This window comes from Lissotriton vulgaris, chromosome 10, assembly GCF_964263255.1.
Source record: "Lissotriton vulgaris chromosome 10, aLisVul1.2, whole genome shotgun sequence".
NCBI lineage: Eukaryota > Metazoa > Chordata > Amphibia > Caudata > Salamandridae > Lissotriton > Lissotriton vulgaris.
In genome coordinates, this window is record NC_141698.1 from 69,189,200 (window position 1) to 69,211,536 (window position 22,337).

Here is a 22,337-nt window from a genome sequence, read left to right on the forward strand (position 1 = left end):
TAGGTCTCGGCATCGAGACTAGCCGTGGGCGGCCAGCTACGCTCCGTCTGCGGAGTGTGCGTAGTTCCGCCTACTCCGCATTTTGCGGAGCTGGCGGAGCCAGGCGGCACTACGCACGCTCCGCAGACGGAGCGTAGCTGGCCGCCACCCGCCTCCCTCCCGCCCTCCCTAAATACTTTACAATAAAAGAACGCAATAATTTTAAAAGCACTTACCTTGCCGCCGCTGGCCGCCGCGTTCCCCGGGGCTCGTTCTCTTCCGCCTTCCGTATTTTGCAGTAATGCGCATGCGCGGACGGCCGCGCATGCGCATTTTCACGAGAAAATGCGCATGCGCGGCCGCCCCCGCATGCGCATTACTGCAAAATACGGAAGACGGAAGAGAACGAGCCCCGGGGAACGCGGCGGCCAGCGGCGGCAAGGTAAGTGCTTTTAAAATTATTGCGTTCTTTTATTGTAAAGTATTTAGGGAGGGCGGGAGGGAGGCGGGTTGCGGGGCTGCCGGCCAGTGGTTTTGCGGAGTGGGGCTACGCGGAGTGCGGAGGTGGGCGTAGTTTCTCGCCCACTTCGCGTAGCTCCGCGAAGCCCCACTCCGCGAACTCCGCCCAGGCCTAATCGAGACCTATTGTCATGGAGTTCGCTCTGAAGGGAGATAGAGCTGTGAACGCACCGACCAGGGTCTGTGAACGCGCACACACACAGGCAGGCAGGCAGGCATGCGCCGTGCACACACAGACACACACAGAAACAGACACACGCACACACGCACACACACACCCCCTCCCTCTCTGCCCACTCCCTCTCTACCGCCCCCCCTCTACCCCCACTCACCGGGCTCTTTCCCTCCGCAGTGGGTCAGTCATGGCAGCAGGCAGACTCGGTGTCTTCTCCGGCGATCCTTCAGCTGATGTGCACGCCCACGCTGCGTCACGTGCGCGCCCACCACGCTGTTTTCACGCCCGTTGATCCTCAGCTTGTTATATACTTTGGCTATGGACAATTAGACCACCGTTTTGCTCCGTCAATCATGTTTTCTTGGGCTGCGGTGTCTACAAGGCAAGGGGGCACTGCACTGCACATGGATTTATCCTCGTCACGCCAATCGGTATTGTTTAATTTTATTTCTTTCGATCAGCATGTTTTTTTGTAATCTCTGGGAGAGCCGACGCTGGGACTTGAACCCCATTCCACAGTGTCAAAGTCTGGACACGGAGTGAAAGAACGTGGCTGTGCAAGCTACCACTGGACCCACTATACTCAGTTACCATGAGGTGGCGATATCTGCCACTCACTTTCCTCACTGCACCTTTGTGTTAGCCACGATGATCATAATCATTTCTATCCACTTCCATAATAGGCTTGTATTTTCAAAGATATCCTCTAATACTGAAAAGAAATTAGGGCAATAAATATCTATACAGCAGAGTACATAAACACAAAATGTCATGACATTTTGCACACTGTTGCAGGTCCGCTGTAATCAAGGAGATTGTCTTCTGAGAAGTGTTTACATCCTCAAAATGACTTTCCAGTGTAGAGGACCATTGGTGCACCTGCTTATCTGGCAATATGCATAAGGATTACTACCTATCTCACTAATATTTTATCTTCGTAAATAGTTTGTTCACAGTACATTGTAAATTGTTTTCACATCATGGGAGCTCTAAAAATTGAATTCTGTTCATCGCTTCTAAATGAGGCGCTTTTTGGCATTCTTCGACAATGCTTTCAAACTAATTTCTGCTACTGCGGTAGATGGATGGCACTCCGGAGAATATTGTGTTGATCGGTATAGCTCTATAAGCCGTGCGCGCCCCTGGTGACCCTCCCGCCCGACCCCAGGTCTGCCCAGTAGAACGGCGCTCACTTCATCCCTCTGTGAGGCAGAAGGTGAGTGTGAGTGCAGAGTGCGCAGAGTGTGAAGTAGTGAGTGCAGAGTGAGTGTGCAGAGTGAGTGTGCAGAGTGCAGAGTAGTGAGTGCAGAGTAGTGAGTGCAGAGTAGTGAGTGTGCAGAGTAGTGAGTGCAGAGTAGTGAGTGTGCAGAGTAGTGAGTGCAGAGTAGTGAGTGTGCAGAGTAGTGTGTGCAGAGTAGTGAGTGTGCAGAGTAGTAAGTGCAGTGTAGTGAGTGTGCAGAGTAGTGAGTGTGCAGACTACTGAGTGTGCAGACTAGTGAGTGCAGAGTTGTGAGTGTGTAGAGTAGTGAGTTTAGAGTAGTGAGTGCAGAGTAGTGAGTGTGTAGAGTAGTGAGTGCAGGGTAGTGAGTGCAGAGAGTAGTGAGTGCAGAGAGTAGTGAGTGCAGAGTAGTGAGTGCAGAGTGCAGAGTAGTGAGTGCAGAGTAGTGAGTGTGTAGAGTAGTGAGTGCAGGGTAGTGAGTGCAGAGAGTAGTGAGTGCAGAGAGTAGTGAATGCAGAGTAGTGAGTGCAGAGTAGTGAGTGCAGAGTAGTGAGTAGTGAGTGCAGAGTAGTGAGTGCAGAGTAGTGAGTAGTGAGTGCAGAGTAGTGAGTGCAGAGTAGTGAGTGCAGAGTAGTGAGTGCAGAGTAGTGAGTGCAGAGTAGTGAGTGCAGAGAGTGCAGAGTAGTGAGTGCAGAGAGTGCAGAGTAGTGAGTGCAGAGTAGTGAGTGCAGAGTGCAGAGTGCAGAGTAGTGAGGAGTGCAGAGTAGTGAGTGCAGAGTGCAGAGTAGTGAGGAGTGCAGAGTAGTGAGGAGTGCAGAGTAGTGAGTGCAGAGTAGTGAGTGCAGAAAGTGCAGAGTAGTGAGTGCAGAGTGCAGTGTAGTGAGTGGGGGGTCTTTGCCACAGTTTGGGGGCATCCAGGACACTAAGCACAGCGTACCTGTGGTGTGTTGGGGCCACGGACCTTTGCCGCTCTCCCCCGCCGCTGAGTGCTGCCGGCCGCCGAGTGGGGAGGAGCGCCACTTTGCCACCAAAGACTACATTACCCAGCATCCCCGCAAGACCGGGACCGGGACGCCGCCTCCTGACCCTCGCAGCTTCCGGCCGGAGGTGCATAAACAACAGGAGCACCTCCGGTGGAGCGGGGGTCTTTGCCACAGTTTGGGGGCATCCAGGACACTAAGCACAGCGTACCTGTGGTGTGTTGGGGCCACGGACCTTTGCCGCTCTCCCCCGCCGCCGAGTGCTGCCGGCCGCCGAGTGGGGAGGAGCGCCACTTTGCCACCAAAGACTACATTACCCAGCATCCCCGCAAGACCGGGACCGGGACGCCGCCTCCTGACCCTCGCAGCTTCCGGCCGGAGGTGCATAAACAACAGGAGCACCTCCGGTGGAGCGGGGGTCTTTGCCACAGTTTGGGGGCATCCAGGACACTAAGCACAGCGTACCTGTGGTGTGTTGGGGCCACGGACCTTTGCCGCTCTCCCCCGCCGCCGAGTGCTGCCGGCCGCCGAGTGGGGAGGAGCGCCACTTTGCCACCAAAGACTACATTACCCAGCATCCCCGCAAGACCGGGACCGGGACGCCGCCTCCTGACCCTCGCAGCTTCCGGCCGGAGGTGCATAAACAACAGGAGCACCTCCGGTGGAGCGGGGGTCTTTGCCACAGTTTGGGGGCATCCAGGACACTAAGCACAGCGTACCTGTGGTGTGTTGGGGCCACGGACCTTTGCCGCTCTCCCCCGCCGCCGAGTGCTGCCGGCCGCCGAGTGGGGAGGAGCGCCACTTTGCCACCAAAGACTACATTACCCAGCATCCCCGCAAGACCGGGACCGGGACGCCGCCTCCTGACCCTCGCAGCTTCCGGCCGGAGGTGCATAAACAACAGGAGCACCTCCGGTGGAGCGGGGGTCTTTGCCACAGTTTGGGGGCATCCAGGACACTAAGCACAGCGTACCTGTGGTGTGTTGGGGCCACGGACCTTTGCCGCTCTCCCCCGCCGCCGAGTGCTGCCGGCCGCCGAGTGGGGAGGAGCGCCACTTTGCCACCAAAGACTACATTACCCAGCATCCCCGCAAGACCGGGACCGGGACGCCGCCTCCTGACCCTCGCAGCTTCCGGCCGGAGGTGCATAAACAACAGGAGCACCTCCGGTGGAGCGGGGGTCTTTGCCACAGTTTGGGGGCATCCAGGACACTAAGCACAGCGTACCTGTGGTGTGTTGGGGCCACGGACCTTTGCCGCTCTCCCCCGCCGCCGAGTGCTGCCGGCCGCCGAGTGGGGAGGAGCGCCACTTTGCCACCAAAGACTACATTACCCAGCATCCCCGCAAGACCGGGACCGGGACGCCGCCTCCTGACCCTCGCAGCTTCCGGCCGGAGGTGCATAAACAACAGGAGCACCTCCCGCGTCGCGGGACGCGCGCGGGCGGAGCCCGGGCAGAGGGCGGGCCGTCTGTGGCCGTCCTTGGACGACTGAGGACAGGACAGGCCGGATCCCTAACATCGACTATACGAACATGGGTAAGAGAAAACTCCAAACCTCGATTTCCGGGGGCACTAGTAAAGTTAAAATAGCCCGTAAAACTAATACCTCTGAAAGCATCTTGACGTATCTAACTTCACAAGTGGGGAAGCTAAACAAAGAAATCGCCGAGAAAGAACGAGAACTTGGTCTGGAAGGCGCTATTTGCGAACCAAGTGAGGCAAGATTACCTCTAGAGCCAAATGTCATTATTTCCACTGCTCATAACATTGCACCTGATCACCAAAATATAGAGAACCTGGAGGGCCCTATAGTGGCTCCGGAGACTCTCAAGAGTACCCAATTACCGGAGGTGGAACTCAAAACCTCTAGAATCAGAAAACGAGCGAGACCCAACAAGATGCAAACGCTACGGTATAGAGCCAGTACTAAAACACGTCAACCGTTAACTAAGCTCGAAGGCTCTATTACAGACATACTAGAAAGGGTACTCACAGATTCCATCGAACCTATGCTGATAAAGATCTCAAGCGACATCGTAGAAACTTTAAAAGATTGTGTATCTGGCATTTTAAATAAATGCGAGAGGATGAACTCGCTATTGCTGCAAAAGGTAACCGACCACCTCGCTTCAGATCTATTACAAAACCGGAAACACCAATCCCAACCTATGGAGGAGACTACCAGTGTAGAGACTATGCCTAATCCAGTACACTTGCCTCTTGTCCCTATCACAAGCGTCATAACTCCCTCACCTATTTTTAAATCTGTGGATAAAACCCTGCACTCTATTAGACAGAACATCTCTGTCCCCACAAATAGCCAAAGATCAGAAGCCAGGGAGGATGTTACTGCACAATCAGTCTGTCAAAGAACAAGCATTGGTCAATACCCTAGACCCATGGTAAATCTACCTCCCGAAGCCACACCTTTCGTGGCAGTACTGGTAAATGTGCCAAGCCTAAAACAAGGAGAAGCAGAAACCCAGTTAACTCTCATGGATAATGTAAAGAGTTGGTGCGACAATAATTGCTCAGGACCCAATGACATCTCTGCATCTATAAGCTTGGCGAGAAGAGTTACTTGGTTGGGGCCGACTGCAAAACGCTTTTCCGATGACTGCGTTATTATTAACTTCAGAAACCCACATGTCTGCTCAAGGTTATTTTGGGACGCTACAAATATTACTCATGGGCAAATTCGTGCGGTCCCATTAGGTTTTTTCTACCCCCACCCTGCCCATCAAATCCCCCTGTTGTCTAAAAACACTAAGATAAATACCTCACGCCCTAATGTGCATCTAGCTAATTGGGCAACTGAACCATTAAGTTCCCAACTATCCCAAACAAATAAGTATCCTGTGACCCTGTCTCCAGGCCTGGAACTAAGAAATAGCTTTGATGTCCTAACTAATCTCGATGCTAACATCTGACTGTCTAAGCAGAAGGGGGTTGAGTATCAGCTCGCTAATAATACTGTTACTCGAAATGTGAAACTAATGTCATGGAACATCTCTGGTCTTCAAGCGAAAAGGGAAGACACACATTGGTTGGAAATAATAAAACAACACGAAGTGGTTTCTCTACAAGAAACTTGGGACACTGATTGCAATTTCTGGGTTGAAGGCTACACATCTTTCTTTGTAGCTGCACAAAAATCGCCCAGGGGTAGAAGTAAGGGTGGCCTTGCGCTGCTAATCTCTGTAAATCACATGGGGGTGATGAAAATGTTAAATGTTAACTCCCCCAACTGCCTAATAGTGGAGGTTTTGATAAATTCAGGTGAAAAAATCCTTTATGTAAATTTTTATAATTCCCCAGAGGGTATACAAGGTAGCGAAAACATTATTATGTTGTCAGATTTTTTAAATAATTATAAAAGGAGTCAAACTACATTTGTTCATTACATACTCCTGGGTGATTTTAACACACATATATGTAATCTTAATTGTTATCATGATGTTTGTTTAGAAGACGATTATTTGACGCACCCGCATTTTGAACATTCTGCAAAAGGGGGAGCCCTAGAAGAATTGCTGATAAATCTAGACATATCAGAACCTGTGTTTGCTAATACTAAAGATAGAGTAGCAACTTATAGTGCCAGGGGTAGCAACACCATTATTGATTTTATCTTTGGGTCTCCCAGTATTCTCAAAAATGTCATTTTTTATAATGCAATGCAAACGGCATTCAGTGACCATAATCCGGTCATTATGGAACTAATTAACTCAAACCCTACCATAATAAACACTGGACCGCACTCAATTTACCCCACTGTGATCCGGGCTCATGATCAAGGCAGACGAGTTAAATGGTCCAGAATTATTGCCGATGACTTTTTTAATGACTTGTGTGACAAGGTAAATTTAGAATTAAACATCTGCAGAGACCCACTGTCAAACGGAGGGAATGTTATTAAAGCCTTTGAAGTAATTTGCACATATGTTGCACAGGCCCTTACGTGCAATCCCAATAATAAGACATATAAAGCACAAGGGTGGTTTAACGCCGATTGTTCCAAGGCACATAAAAATTTATTGGAAGCCTTGAAATTTAGACCGCGTAACACAATAGAAGTGTCAAAGCTCAGAAAGGTATACAAAATAACGACTGAGGCACGCAAAAGAGAAATTAAAGAAAAGGCCTGGGAATCACTATATGATAAATTAACACTGAGGGACAGTGCTAAGTTTTGGGCTATAGTGAATTATCCCCTGTTTAACGGTTGTGACAATGATATACAGGAGGTTAACATTACCGAGAAACAATGGCTGGACCATTTTGAAACCATCTATGGCAGTAAGATTCCTATAACTCCTTTCACTCCTACTGAACTGTTAAATTCAGATACTCCACTAAAAATAACGGTGAAAGAAGTACAAAACGCCATAGAAAATACGGCTGGCGGTAAGGCCCCTGGCCCGGACGGGGTCCCCGCCGATATGTTCAAGACACATTCTCATGTGTGGGCCGTGGTCCTTGCAAATGTTTTTAACTTAGCCTGTATGGATAAATCTAACATTCCTATCTCTTGGTCACACTCTATTATTATACCAATCTTTAAGAAGGGCCAAAGGGGTGACCCAAGGTGTTATAGGCCGATATCGCTGCTCGACTCGTCATTTAAAATTCTAGGCAAAGTCATTCTAAATAAGATTAATAAGTGGGAAAAAGAAAATGAAATTTTATGTAATACACAATATGGTTTCAGGGTGGGGAGGGGTACTGAAGAACAGTGCCTTAACTTGTACATGACTATTTGCAAATACACGATTGCTGCTAGGGGGTCAATCCATCTAGCGTTTATGGACTTGTCCACAGCGTTCGATCTAGTCAATAGGTCGAAACTGTGGACATTGCTTTTAGAGATGGGTATGGACCCTGCTTTGGTAAATTTCCTAGCCTATTTGCATAGTGATTTGACCGCATCTGTTCGTATGTCAATAGATGGTAAATGCACCGCTGGCTTTAGATCAGCCAGAGGGGTAAGACAGGGGTGCATTTTAGCGCCAATGTTATTTTCACTGTATATAAACTCACTGTACTCAGTTTTATCCTCGGCTACACCTGATATACCTAGTATGGGTGGGTCCCTCCTGCCCGTACTGATGTATGCCGATGATACGGTTCTCATTGCCAGAACCCCTAATGGGCTACAGTTGCTCCTTGACAGTTTCGGGTCCTTTATGCAGAAATTGGATCTTGTTGTTAATATGGAAAAGTCTCATGTAATGTCAATGGGGAAAGGAAAAGACAACACAAAAACCCTGAGATGTAACGGTGCGACACTGACTAAAGTAAAAACATTTACATATCTTGGTGTAATTTTTGACAATTTAGGCTCTTGGACCCCCCAGATTACTAACAAAGCGTTGGCCATACGAAGATCTTTTGCAGCCATACTAAGCTTCGCTAAGAGACTGGGTGGGAAACCAATTGAAGCTATTCTTTCCCTGTACAGAGCCAAAACCCTGGCCCTGGCCAGATATGGGGCCGGGATTTGGGGCCATAAGGATCTAGACCCAGTCCAAAAAGAGGAGAATATGTCTATGCGTTCTCTACTGGGCCTACCGCAGTCCACCCCCTCGTTCTCTGTCCTTACGGAATTGGGGCTAGGTCATATTGAGGATGCCCTTAACTTGGCGCCACTACTCCTCTGGGTGAAAGTATGGCTGAACCCTAGCCTGTCCTTAAATCGAAAAATTCTCACTGACTGTATGGGGAGAGACAGAGTCAAGGATATTAAATGGCTGAAACACATTAAATCCCTAGCCACACTATTGGGTCGCCCAGAACTGTACAATCACCCGGAAAGGCTTAGTAAAGATGACCTTAAATGGATTAAAGTCCAATTTTTGATCTTTAGAAATACCCAGCGGGAAGCCATAGAAATTGAAAAATCTACAGTAAGGGCACATTATACGGTAATTTCTACTATGACTATCCAGCCATATCTAACGGTAGTTACTAGGCCATATCACCGCTGGTTATTGACGAAATTCCGTTTTAATCAGATGCATCTTCTTTTAGGTGAATATCTCAAGTGGAATAAGCCAAGGGATAATGCTCCATGTAAATGTGATAGCTTTAATGACCAAGATTTGATGCACTTTGTATTTTTTTGCCCCTTTTTTGTTGAGGGGAGGAAAAAATATATTTTACCACTTCTGAGGGACAAGGGATTCAAGCAAGTAAAACCCGCGCTGTTGTTTTTACAACTTATGGAGACCCCGATCGTTATGTTTGGGGTTGCCAGCTTTCTGGTAGCGGCTATGCGTGCCAAACGGAAAAGAATATTGAATTCTACAATGATGGAAAGTGTTTTGGATTAACAGAAACTGGATTGATTAATTCATACCACCATGAGCTGTTCATTTTTCTTTTAAGAAGTGATAAGATAATGAAATTAATATACAATCAAACTAATGATTTATTGTGTATTATGTATTTTGCCAAACGTTTACATCATCTTTGAGTACTGCCCCACAAATTGTTTTAACTGTTTTTATCCTTTTTATCGTTTTTAATAATTGCATGTAATTTGGAAAGTATCAATTGTGAATGTATGTAGTATACTTTTATGATTTTAATTAATCGAATAAAGTATTTTTTTTTTTTGACTTGACTTGTAGTGAGTGCAGAGTGCAGAGTACTGAGTGCAGAGTAGTGAGTGCAGAGTAGTGAGTGCAGAGTAGTGAGTGCAGAGAGCAGAGTAGTGAGTGCAGAGTAGTGAGTAGTGAGTGCAGAGTAGTGAGTGCAGAGTTGTGAGTGCAGAGTTGTGAGTGCAGAGTAGTGAGTGCAGAGAGTGCAGAGTAGTGAGTGCAGGGTGCAGAGTAGTGAGTGCAGGGTGCAGAGTAGTGAGTGCAGAGTGCAGAGTAGTGAGTGCAGAGTAGTGAGTGCAGAGTTGTGAGTGCAGAGTAGTGAGTGCAGAGTAGTGAGTGCAGAGTTGTGAGTGCAGAGTAGTGAGTGCAGAGTAGTGAATGCCTAGTAGTGAGTGCCTAGTAGTGAGTGCCTAGTAGTGAGTGCCTAGTAGTGAGTGCCTAGTAGTGAGTGCAGAGTAGTGAGTGCAGAGTAGTGAGTGCAGAGTAGTGAGTGCAGAGTGCAGAGTAGTGAGTGCAGAGTAGTGAGTGCAGAGTAGTGAGTGCAGAGTAGTGAGTGCAGAGTGCAGAGTAGTGAGTGCAGAGTGCAGAGTAGTGAGTGCAGAGTGCAGAGAAGTGAGTGCAGAGTAGTGAGTGCAGAGTGTAGTGAGCGCAGAGTAGTGAGTGCAAAGTAGGGAGTGCAGAGTGAAGAGTAGTGAGTAGTGAGTGCAGAGTAGTGAGTGCAGAGTGCAGAGTAGTGAGTGCAGAGTGCAGAGTAGTGAGTGCAGAGTGCAGAGTAGTGAGTGCAGAGTAGTGAGTGCAGAGTGCAGAGTAGTGAGTAGTGAGTGCAGAGTAGTGAGTGCAGAGTAGTGAGTAGTGAGTGCAGAGTAGTGAGTAGTGAGTGCAGAGTAGTGAGTGCAGAGTAATGAGTGCAGTGCAGAGTAGCGAGGAGTGCAGAGTAGTGAGGAGTGCAGAGTAGTGAGGAGTGCAGAGTAGTGAGTGCAGAGTAGTGAATGCAGAGAGTGCAGAGTAGTGAGTGCAGAGTAGTGAGTGCAGAGTAGTGAGCGCAGAGTAGTGTGTGCAGAGTAGTGAGTGCAGAGTAGTGAGCAGTGAGTGCAGAGTAGTGAGTGCAGAGTGCAGAGTAGTGAGTGCAGAGTGCAGAGTAGTGAGTGCAGAGTGCAGAGTAGTGAGTGCAGAGTGCAGAGGAGTGCAGAGTAGTGAGTGCAGAGAGTGCAGAGTAGTGAGTGCAGAGTTGTGAGTGCAGAGTTGTGAGTGAAGAGTTGTGAGTGCAGAGTTGTGAGTTCAGAGTTGTGAGTGCAGAGTTGTGAGTGCAGAGTTGTGAGTGCAGAGTAGTGAGTGCAGAGAGTGCAGAGTAGTGAGTGCAGAGTGCAGAGTAGTGAGTGCAGAGTGCAGAGTAGTGAGTGCAGAGTAGTGAGTGCAGAGTGCAGAGTAGTGAGTAGTGAGTGCAGAGTAGTGAGTGCAGAGTAGTGAGTAGTGAGTGCAGAGTAGTGAGTAGTGAGTGCAGAGTAGTGAGTGCAGAGTAATGAGTGCAGTGCAGAGTAGCGAGGAGTGCAGAGTAGTGAGGAGTGCAGAGTAGTGAGGAGTGCAGAGTAGTGAGTGCAGAGTAGTGAATGCAGAGAGTGCAGAGTAGTGAGTGCAGAGTAGTGAGTGCAGAGTAGTGAGCGCAGAGTAGTGAGTGCAGAGTAGTGAGTGCAGAGTAGTGAGCAGTGAGTGCAGAGTAGTGAGTGCAGAGTGCAGAGTAGTGAGTGCAGAGTGCAGAGTAGTGAGTGCAGAGTGCAGAGTAGTGAGTGCAGAGTGCAGAGGAGTGCAGAGAGTGCAGAGTAGTGAGTGCAGAGTAGTGAGTGCAGAGTTGTGAGTGCAGAGTTGTGAGTGCAGAGTTGTGAGTGCATAGTTGTGAGTGCAGAGTTGTGAGTTCAGAGTTGTGAGTGCAGAGTTGTGAGTGCAGAGTTGTGAGTGCAGAGTAGTGAGTGCAGAGAGTACAGAGTAGTGAGTGCAGGGTGCAGAGTAGTGAGTGCAGAGTGCAGAGTAGTGAGTGCAGAGTGCAGAGTAGTGAGTGCAGAGTAGTGAGTGCCTAGTAGTGAGTGCCTAGTAGTGAGTGCCTAGTAGTGAGTGCCTAGTAGTGAGTGCAGAGTAGTGAGTGCAGAGTAGTGAGTGCAGAGTAGTGAGTGCAGAGTAGTGAGTGCAGAGTGCAGAGTAGTAAGTGCAGAGTGCAGAGTAGTGAGTGCAGATTGCTGAGTAGTGAGTGCAGAGTGCAGAGTAGTGAGTGCAGAGTAGTGAGTGCAGAGAGTGCAGAGTGCAGAGTAGTGAGTGCAGAGTGCAGAGTAGTGAGTGCAGAGTGCAGAGTAGTGAGTGCAGAGTGCAGAGTAGTGAGTGCAGAGTAGTGAGTGCAGAGTTGTGAGTGCAGAGTAGTGAGTGCAGAGAGTGCAGAGTAGTGAGTGCAGGGTGCAGAGTAGTGAGTGCAGAGTGCAGAGTAGTGAGTGCAGAGTGCAGAGTAGTGAGTGCAGAGTAGTGAGTGCCTAGTAGTGAGTACCTAGTAGTGAGTGCCTAGTAGTGAGTGCCTAGTAGTGAGTGCCTAGTAGTGAGTGCCTAGTAGTGAGTGCAGAGTAGTGAGTGCAGAGTAGTGAGTGCAGAGTGCAGAGTAGTGAGTGCAGAGTGCAGAGTAGTGAGTGCAGATTGCAGAGTAGTGAGTGCAGAGTGCAGAGTAGTGAGTGCAGAGAGTGCAGAGTGCAGAGTAGTGAGTGCAGAGTGCAGAGTAGTGCAGAGTTGTGAGTGCAGAGTAGTGAGTGCAGAGAGTGCAGAGTAGTGAGTGCAGGGTGCAGAGTAGTGAGTGCAGAGTGCAGAGTAGTGAGTGCAGAGTGCAGAGTAGTGAGTGCAGAGTAGTGAGTGCCTAGTAGTGAGTACCTAGTAGTGAGTGCCTAGTAGTGAGTGCCTAGTAGTGAGTGCCTAGTAGTGAGTGCAGAGTAGTGAGTGCAGAGTAGTGAGTGCAGAGTGCAGAGTAGTGAGTGCAGAGTGCAGAGTAGTGAGTGCAGATTGCAGAGTAGTGAGTGCAGAGTGCAGAGTAGTGAGTGCAGAGAGTGCAGAGTGCAGAGTAGTGAGTGCAGAGTGCAGAGTAGTGAGTGCAGAGTAGTGAGTGCAGAGTGTAGTGAGTGCAGAGTGTAGTGAGTGCAGAGTGTAGTGATTGCAGAGTAGTGAGTGCAGAGTAGTGAGTGCAGAGTAGTGAGTAGTGAGTGCCTAGTAGTGAGTGCAGAGTTGTGAGTGCAGAGTTGTGAGTGCAGAGTAGTGAGTGCAGAGAGTGCAGAGTAGTGAGTGCAGGGTGCAGAGTAGTGAGTGCAGAGTGCAGAGTAGTGAGCGCAGAGTAGTGAGTGCAGAGTAGTGAGTGCAGAGTAGTGAGTGCAGAGTAGTGAGTGCCTAGTAGTGAGTGCCTAGTAGTGAGTGCCTAGTAGTGAGTGCCTAGTAGTGAGTGCAGAGTAGTGAGTGCAGAGTAGTGAGTGCAGAGTAGTGAGTGCAGAGTGCAGAGTAGTGAGTGCAGAGTAGTGAGTGCAGAGAGTGCAGAGTGCAGAGTAGTGAGTGCAGAGTGCAGAGTAGTGAGTGCAGAGTGCAGAGTAGTGAGTGCAGAGTGCAGAGTAGTGAGTGCAGAGTGCAGAGAAGTGAGTGCAGAGTGCAGAGAAGTGAGTGCAGAGTAGTGAGTGCAGAGTGTAGTGACTGCAGAGTAGTGAGTGCAAAGTAGTGAGTGCAAAGTAGTGAGTGCAGAGTGAAGTGTAGTGAGTGCAGAGTAGTGAGTGCAGAGTGCAGAGTAGTGAGTGCAGAGTAGTGAGTGCAGAGTGCAGAGTAGTGAGTGCAGAGTGCAGAGTAGTGAGTGCAGAGTGCAGAGTAGTGAGTGCAGAGTAGTGAGTGCAGAGTGCAGAGTAGTGAGTGCAGAGTGCAGAGTAGTGAGTGCAGAGTAGTGAGTGCAGAGTAGTGAGTGCAGAGTGCAGAGTAGTGAGTGCAGAGTAGTGAGTGCAGAGTAGTGAGTGCAGAGTAGTGAGTGCAGAGTAGTGAGTGCAGAGTGCAGAGTAGTGAGTGCAGAGTGCAGAGTAGTGAGTGCAGAGTGCAGAGTAGTGAGTGCAGAGTGCAAAGTAGTGAGTGCAGAGTGCAGAGTAGTGAGGAGTGCAGAGTAGTGAGGAGTGCAGAGTAGTGAGTGCAGAGTAGTGAGTGCAGAGAGTGCAGAGTAGTGAGTGCAGAGTGCAGAGTAGTGAGTGCAGAGTGCAGAGTAGTGAGTGCAGAGTAGTGAGTGCAGAGTAGTGAATGCCTAGTAGTGAATGCCTAGTAGTGAGTGCCTAGTAGTGAGTGCAGAGTAGTGAGTGCAGAGTAGTGAGTGCAGAGTAGTGAGTGCAGAGTAGTGAGTGCAGAGTAGTGAGTGCAGAGTGCAAAGTAGTGAGTGCAGAGTGCAGAGTAGTGAGTGCAGAGTGCAGAGTAGTGAGTGCAGAGTAGTGAGTGCAGAGTAGTGAGTGCAGAGTGCAGAGTAGTGAGTGCAGAGTGCAGAGTAGTGAGTGCAGAGTAGTGAGTGCAGAGTGCAGAGTAGTGAGTGCAGAGTGCAGAGTAGTGAGTGCAGAGTAGTGAGTGCAGAGTGCAGAGTAGTGAGTGCAGAGTAGTGAGTGCAGAGTGTAGTGAGTGCAGAGTAGTGAGTGCAGAGTGAAGAGTAGTGAGTAGTGAGTGCAGAGTAGTGAGTGCAGAGTAGTGAGTGCAGAGTAGTGAGTGCAGAGTGCAGAGTAGTGAGTGCAGAGTAGTGAGTGCAGAGAGTGCAGAGTGCAGAGTAGTGAGTGCAGAGTGCAGAGTAGTGAGTGCAGAGTGCAGAGTAGTGAGTGCAGAGTAGTGAGTGCAGAGTAGTGAGTGCAGAGTAGTGAGTGCAGAGTAGTGAGTGCAGAGAGTGCAGAGTAGTGAGTGCAGGGTGCAGAGTAGTGAGTGCAGAGTGCAGAGTAGTGAGTGCAGAGTGCAGAGTAGTGAGTGCAGAGTAGTGAGTGCAGAGTAGTGAGTGCAGAGTAGTGAGTGCAGAGTAGTGAGTGCAGAGTATTGAGTGCAGAATGCAGAGTTGTGAGTGCAGAGTAGTGAGTGCAGAATGCAGAGTTGTGAGTGCAGAGTAGTGAGTGCAGAATGCAGAGTTGTGAGTGCAGAGTAGTGAGTGCAGAATGCAGAGTTGTGAGTGCAGAGTAGTGAGTGCAGAATGCAGAGTGAGTGTGCAGAGCAGTAAGTGCAGGTGCAGAGCGGTGTGTGCTGTTGAGTGCAGAGTGCTGTGTGCTGTTGAGTGCAGAGTGCTGTGTGCTGTTGAGTGCAGAGTGCTGTGTATTGGCAATGTAAATGACAATGTCATTTGTTTATGATTTAACGGGAAAAAAAGAAATGTCATGAGCAATGCCAATAGCTCTTCCTTTAAAGATGCCGAGACCATTGCATTGTAAATGCTTGTTGTAAAGTGCAAACTACTCACCCTTACGGGTCTCATGGCGCTGGGGGCCCTCGTGGAAATTAATTGAGCTATTGCCCACAGACACATGGTGCTGAGATGCCGCCAGGGATCGAACTGTGAACCCTGTGCATTGAAGTCAGCTGCCCTGGCTGCTACACCACACCTCTACACTGTCATATGAAAACTCTGCCGTCCTAACAACAGAGGTATCATTAGCAGATGATGCCATATCACAAAGGGCTTTCTTCAGACTTGAGTTTTTTGTGTTTCAACCTAGTGCATTCTGGGAGTTGTGGTCCGAGAATACCAAAGGTGATCAAATTGAACTAGCACACTTGAAAAGAATGAGTTGCAAAAGAAAAGTTTTAGACCAGAGTATTGCATCCTGGGTGACACTGGGTCATCTGGGAATCTTAGACATGGAGTGAGGTGGCCACCATGTGGGCTTTGAAGTCTTTGTGCCCTTTTAGGGGTCTATGGAAGATGTAAGGGGTAATTGGTGACTGAAGTGGCGCCAAAACCTGTTTAACCTTAGAGCAAAGCACACCCTGAGATGGAGGCAGTTCTCACTGCGCGCCTGTGGCTGCTAATTATGGCCTCTCTGCGCTCACGCTCATTAATTGCTTCTTAAGCATATCAAGTGGCCATTTAACTTTAATTAACAGAATTGGTGTGAAATGAAAGAGAAAATTGCTCCACTTGAAACTGCTTTGCAGAAGCTATTCTGGGGCAGTCTCTGAAAATGGAAACGGGGATTCATCAGCAAACTGCTTCAGTGTGTGCTGACCTTCATTCACCCTTGAAGGTCAACTTGTATCACTTATATGTGGATGAAATATTTATGTACACAAATTAAACATGGCACTGCTGATTCATACACCTAAAGGAGGATTTCTTCACATTGACATGAATGTTGATGACACAAGTGTTTGTCTCATAGTTAAAGTCCTTGGGCCTTTGCCATCTGTCATTGGCGGCCACACAGCAGCCCTAGGCTGAAACCAACCTCAGCTTCCAGCAGGTCTGTCCATTTCTGGGATATTTAGAGTAGGGCTAGACTCCTCCTGAAAAGGTTCTACATCCAGAAGGATAATCTTTCAGCTGGACCACCCATCAGCTTTCACCGGTCCTCAAAAAAGATAACATCAGCCACAGAGGGCTTCTAGTGACATATCAGTGGCATGGAGGGAACTTTGATGGGTTTAGCATACTTTTTGCATTTTCCGCCAAAAACATTGAATGTCTATGCTCGATGCTTTTCTGAGTCAGTGTTGTTTTTTTTCTTTGTGACTGTTGTTCCCTATATATATATTTATCTTTGTGATATTTTTCCTGCTAAATTTCTGTACTTTCAAGTAACTTGGGGGCATATTATCAAGGGGGGGCGATAGTGAATTATCGCCGCTTTAGCGGCCGTTTTCGGCCGCTAAGCGGCGATAGTTCTATCGCCCTATTAGGAAGCTGTCGCTAACAGCAGTTAGCGACAGCGAGCGGTTTGGGGCCCGCTTTGCATGTCAGTGATATTTATCACTAATGACATGCAAAGTGGGAGTACCCAACCTGTTAGCGACTGACAGCAGTCGCTAACATCGCTATCGCCTATTACCAACAAAGACGTAGCGTTGGAAATATTTGCGCTAAGCGCGAATATCTCCAAAAACTAACGCCTGCTCAGACCAGTTCTTAGCCATGTTATCCAATGGGAGATTGATAACATGGCAAAGAGCATTTCGTCGCTAATGCATGAATATCGCTGTATTCTCAGCGATATTCACTCATTTCGCCGCTATCGCCGGAAAATGTATCGCTTTGGAGATAAACGTTGCTAATAGCACGTTATCTCAGCGATAAATTCCGGCGATGCTCAGCGATAAAAAAATCATCGCTAAGCCTATTTAGCGATAAATATCGCTACTTGTTGGTAATATGCCCCTTGGTTTGGACATTTTAAGTTCTTTATTAAAAATTGCATGGTGCTTTGGCTAGTGGCGGGGAGCGCATGTATGTGTGTGTGTTGGGGCCTCGGTTCTCATAGACTGGGTTAACCCTGTCAGAACCTGACAAACACTACCTTTGTGAGGACCGGTGCATTGTGAGGACCGGTCCCCGTAGTGTGTTTAGGTACTTTTGAGAGAGTGTATCAAAAAACTAAAAGTGCAGTTATATTAGCCTCGGTCTGCTTTATAACCTACCCTACTATCAAAGTGTGGGTGGAGTTAGAATAATAAATACACACTTCATTACGGTACGTTATGGGGTGTTGGAGGAGGTGGTGTGTGTGTGTGTCCATCCGTCAGTATTGCGGTTAGGCATCTCTTTCTGTGGTCCCATATTTTTGATATTGATGCAGCCCCTTTAGTATTTTATGTCTCCCCGTGTGCATATCACTTTTTGATCTTCCAAAAATATGCTTTTGGGGATACCGTGTGGCCCCATAATGCCGAAAATCAAAGTCGGATGGTAGTGTAATTTGTGCTGGATATTTGGCCTGAACACCTACCATTTTGCGAACATATTATATGCCCAAGCTCAGCTGAAGTGCATTTAAAAAAGCATGGCCATTTCTGTCTGTGATCGCTTCTTGTTCCCACATTCTGGGATGCTGCGTCTGCTCCCTCAAAGAAAGGGCCACTGGATAAGACCAAAAAACTCTGGAAGATCCCAGGTGCCAAGCCGCTGTAGCCCCTCTCCAATTCGGAAAATGGGTCCAACCAGTCTGACTACAGGAGGTATGGTCTGAGGGCTGGCAAATGAAATTCCTGTGAAATCCTGTAAGCTAGAGTACAAGGGACGAGGCGGGGGCTGGGAGACGCCAGAGAGTTCCACACAGAAGAAAGAGGGAGCCGCCATTTTGTTTTTTGGGCTGTATGAGAAAGATCCATTGTTACAAAGTATGTTGATGAAAACAAAATGCATTATGTTCCTGAAAATAAGAGGGCTAATATTAGTAATTGTTTTCTGATTCCTTGCGGTTTGTCACTAAAGGCTAATTAGTTTGCCTACTCTTTAAAACTCTCTTGACTCACTTTAAGGAGAGAATCTGCCTGGAAGCGAACAGAAAGGAGGGCTCCCCTCCCTGCTGCACTGGAGAACTCTAGTCTGACTCAATAATGGAGGGAGGTCTCTCCTGCTTTGTATTGAAACTTTGATGCTGCAGTTTTATGTACTGTTAGTTGCAGAATGGCCGCCTCCTGCTAACCCACTGTGTAAAGGTGTCCAGGTCCAGCTGGAGAAGGCTGCAGATCTACCATTCTGTGGGTCTCTTCGGCTCGCCCCAAATCTACCTGACAAAGGAATTTAACCTTTGCATTCTAAAACAGTAGCTCCACTACTGTTCCTGAAGTTTCACACTGGTGGCTAACTCACCCTCCCATGAACGTAAAGAAGGCCACTGAATCTTGGTGTACACCAGTACACAGTGCAACAGGTACAGTTGAAAACATTCTAATAATGCCACATTAATGAAATTGATTCTAAAGTGTACCTTCCTTTTTTTGACCTACTTCATTTCTGTCACTTTCTTCCTTTTCTATCTTGCTTTTTTGCTCCTTTTTTCCCTCCTTTGTTTCTTCCATCTTTCTCCACAACTCCGATGTCTGTCTGTCTGTCTGTCTGTCTGTCCGTCCGTCCGTCCGTCCGTCCGTCCGCCCGTCCGTCTGTCTGTCTATCGTTGTAAGTGGGATAAAAGGTTGGGTGTCTCTGAGAGGGGCATGACCAAAGACGGAAACTATGAATCCTTTTCAAGAGGGAAGAGGTGTGGCTATGTTATTAAAGATGTGACTTAAAACATGTACAGTAAAATCTTGTGCTTTACTCATAATGACACTAGACTAGTACTTAACCGCTGCATCTATGTGAGAGTTATTGCATTAAGGCACATCAAACAATTACAGACATATGCCTAAAACAATCCAGACGTATTTACTTTACCAAGTCTCGTTATTAGTATCAGATAAATGAGTAACAATGATATTGTTGTAAAAAAGAGAATTGTTAATAATTCAATTTTGAAAATGTGAAAGTGTGAATTAAACATTACTGAGGTCTGTGGAAAGGTTTGTGGTCTTTAGAGTGTCACAGTCACTCCTGTTCTCCCCTTCACACCACTTTTCGCTGCAGTCTCTATATGAGAAATGTACACCCTTGTTCTCCACACAGTGCTCTGAAATTCTCCATATGCATAATTTCACCTATTTCTTTCCTCCTCACCTCTTTTCACTCTCACTTTGCATCTCATTCACTTCACCATCTCCCACACATGCACCTGCAAGCACTTCATTTCCTTTCACTTTCACCCTGCCAATATATCGACAGCCTTGTACTTCTTTCACACACTTTAGCATAGAACAACAATCACAATTAGCATGTCACCATTATTCTGTGTGCTTTACTGAGAGGCCAAGGATTGCATGAGCATATATTATGAACATCTTTATGACCCACTGACGTGCACTCTCAGAAAGTCGCCCTGTCTCTAGCCTCCAATCAAGAGCTCTCAATCGCAGCCAGTTATAAACTCCTAATCACAACCAGAGCTCACACAGACACCTACAGGTGACCTGGTCACAAAACGCACAATACATAACTAAAATGCTCCAAGAAAAAACTACAGAAGACCAGCATCCTAGAGCAAGTAAATGAAATGAAATGAAAAATTGCATTTATATAGCGCGTAACTACCCGGAGGCCTAGAGTTTAGAAGTAAATTAGGTAAAATGCGAATTGCAAAAGGGAGCTACCTCACTAACATTGACTGCCACTTTCTTCTTGTGAATGCAGCAATATAGCCCATGATAAGATCCCCTTCAAAGTAAGCTTTTATTTACTGCTGGATATGGGACACGGAGGGACATGGGCCACTTAATTGTAACTGCAATTGGATTTGTATAGTGCTTACTGCCTCTGATGGGGCATTGAAGCACTTTATGGAGAGTAGCACGCTACCATGGGACGCAAAGTTAGTGGTTAATGCTAGATTTCATGGATAGGGTTTTAAGGATGAAATAAGATATCAACCAATTGCAGAATTACAATACGAAGGACTGAGGCAGGCATGATACTGGAAGGAGGCTACATGCAAAAATAGACATATGCAGAGCTTGGAAGGTAAGAAGAAGGTCCCTCTGAAGAAAGAAACTGCGACATGGTCAATTTTTCATGCAGGCTTAGGACTACAGTGGGAGAAGTCTTTCTGAGATAGAGATCAATTGGAGAATGAGGCTGTGGAAAGAAACAACATTATACATTGTGCTTCATATCTGGAGAAGTCAGCTTAAACGTGATTCCGGGTGTACACCTTATTTAAACATTACAAACCCTAGCCTGTTGTGTGCCTATTCTAGACAGCTCTTTTAAACATAGTCTGGAGTATCCCAAATTTAATACAGGGTCAGTGCCCTGCATAAGGGGAGATGGCGCAGAAAAAGAAAAGTCCTCATTTAAAGATCTTCCCTCACTTATCTGCAAATTAGTGTTTTTTTCACTCACTCACTAAAAATGAGTGAATTGGCACTGGCCGAGAATGTCTCACCAATGTGCAGTCAGATTTATAACCTGTTTTGTCACCTAAGCCAATCCAAAAGTATGTTGTGTGTGTTTGTGTATGTGTAATATAGACATTGTATGTATAAGCAAAGCAGAGTGATGAAGGCCTGTGAGTTCCATTTTGAATGTCCCAGGCCTGTTCCTGTGCACAAGTTGGGGGTGAAGCTTTTTTCCCAGACAGTAGAAGTGTATAAGGATGCAGAGGGAGGAGACCTAGACAGTGAAGTGAGGACAAATGAGGCAAGGCTCCTATAGAACTGTGATTAGGCTCTTTGTGTAGCACAACCACTTGATAGACAGTGAAAGTGAGGGTGTTGCACTCTGTTCAGCCTGTGAAGGGTATTTTAGGTAAAACCACTCTATTGCAGCTTTACTGACCACTGTCTTTGCGGCTGTTCATTGCCAGGTGCAGATAGTTCACAACTCTTTGGGCCTCTGTTGTGGGTGCTCCAGGCTGAAGACTATCCTGTTGTGAGGAGCATCACTCTACACAAAGGCTGTGTCTGCAGAGCTGCATAGAGAGGTGCTTGGAAAGGAAGCACAACAAGCCAGCTCTTCCTGCAGAATTCTGATAATAAATCGCCATCCATCCATCCATCCATCCATCCATCCATCCATCCATCCATCCATCCATCCATCCGTCCGTCCATCCATCCATCCGTCCGTCCGTCCGTCCGTCCGTCCGTCCGTCCGTCCGTTTGTCTGTCTGTCTATCTACTTTTATGAAACGCAGATTCATAATATCGAGAGAACTCTGCTTGCATTGACATCAACAACATGTACCTGTGTGAGCAGCGCCCCCTGCTGGTAAACGCAGCGGATTCTGAGGCCTTTGCTTAGAGGAGTGGGGGCCGGGGGGAGATTACTGTGAAGCACATCTGACTCAAGGGGATGAACACACTAATTGCGCTGTAAATTACGCCGCTGAACTAATGATAATGCTGAAAATGTTTTCATGTTAGGAGAGCGTAATTCTAATCTCTGAGCTCAATTAGCACGAAATGAGATGGCGGCCGCCAACGCTAATCGCCTGTCTGAAGTGTCCCTGTGCCAGGTAATAATGGATGGATCAGCGCTCCCTTCCAGCTACCTTAGACTGTGAAAATGGCCCATTAACTCTACGTCAGAGGACCGCAATTGGAACTGATATTTACAGTACACAGTGAAATATTCGTTGAGCGACAGATATCTTCTGAATTTCCTCCTTGTCAAGGAGGAAGTACAGAAGCCCAATGCCCCAGGGGGAGGGTTGTGTTAATTACTTTATAATCAGTCAGACTGCCTTGCTCATTCTTCAGTTTTGCGGGCTGGAAGCACTGAGTTACATTTTCATGGTCCCCATGTTGATTTGTTTTCTGAACAGTTATTTTTCTGAACTTCTACCTTTCTGAACTTCTACCTTGGGCTCTTAAAGCCAAGCCAGACCCCTGGCTCGACTCTGGCTCAGCTCATTCCATGTACCCTTTGTTCCCTATTGCCCTGCTCACCTTCCAGGTCCTTGAGGCGTTTCTGACCAACCCTTCGCCCGCAGGCTCATAACACGCATCTACTCTGGTATGCAGCACGAGTCCCCTATCTACGTCCCCCTAGCCCAACGCGAATGGGAGGAAAGCGTGGGTACCTCGTTAGAGGTAAGAGTGTGGGAGTATTGTTGTGCGCAGTCAAGGGACATGTCACCCTATTACAGATTGAGGTTCATCCACTTACAATTCCTTCATCGGCTCTATCAGACCCCTGTATGGATGTTAAGGGTCGAACTGAGCGGTGATGTGATATGTGTACGTTATAGCGCGTCTAAGGCCTCCTTCATGCACCGGGCGTGGGAATGTGTGGAGGTGGCGAACTACTGGCACTGTGTTTTTGACGCACTGGATGAA